Here is a 458-nt window from a genome sequence, read left to right as displayed (position 1 = left end):
CATTTACAGCAATTCGACGTATGTGTAGAACACTGATTCCCTCAACATAGGTACAATACTATTTCCGTGTGCATGTTTATGATACGATTGCTCTGTTTATGTTTACAAATCTGATAGTATTTCCAAGTGTATGTGTACAGTTTTATTTCCATGTGTACGTGCACAGCTGTTTTTTTCCTATGTATATGTATATAGTAGTATTTCCATGTGTATGTGTACAGTTTTACTTTTACGTTTATGTACAATTGTATTTCCATTTGTATGTGTACAACAGTATTTTTATAATTATGTGTATAATTCTATCATAGTGATGCATTGCCAGTGTATTAAATGATTTTTTTTTAATTCTTCACATGAGCGGTTTTGAATGATTATCCTAATTAGAAAGTTTATGATAAACATTCATATTCTGAGACTTGGAACACGATAGACGGCTCGAGATGATTGGCTGACAAACT

The sequence above is a fragment of the Penaeus monodon genome, chromosome 24 (genome assembly GCF_015228065.2).
Source record: "Penaeus monodon isolate SGIC_2016 chromosome 24, NSTDA_Pmon_1, whole genome shotgun sequence".
In the NCBI taxonomy this organism is placed as follows: domain Eukaryota; kingdom Metazoa; phylum Arthropoda; class Malacostraca; order Decapoda; family Penaeidae; genus Penaeus; species Penaeus monodon.
Note: the sequence above shows the minus strand (reverse complement) of the source record.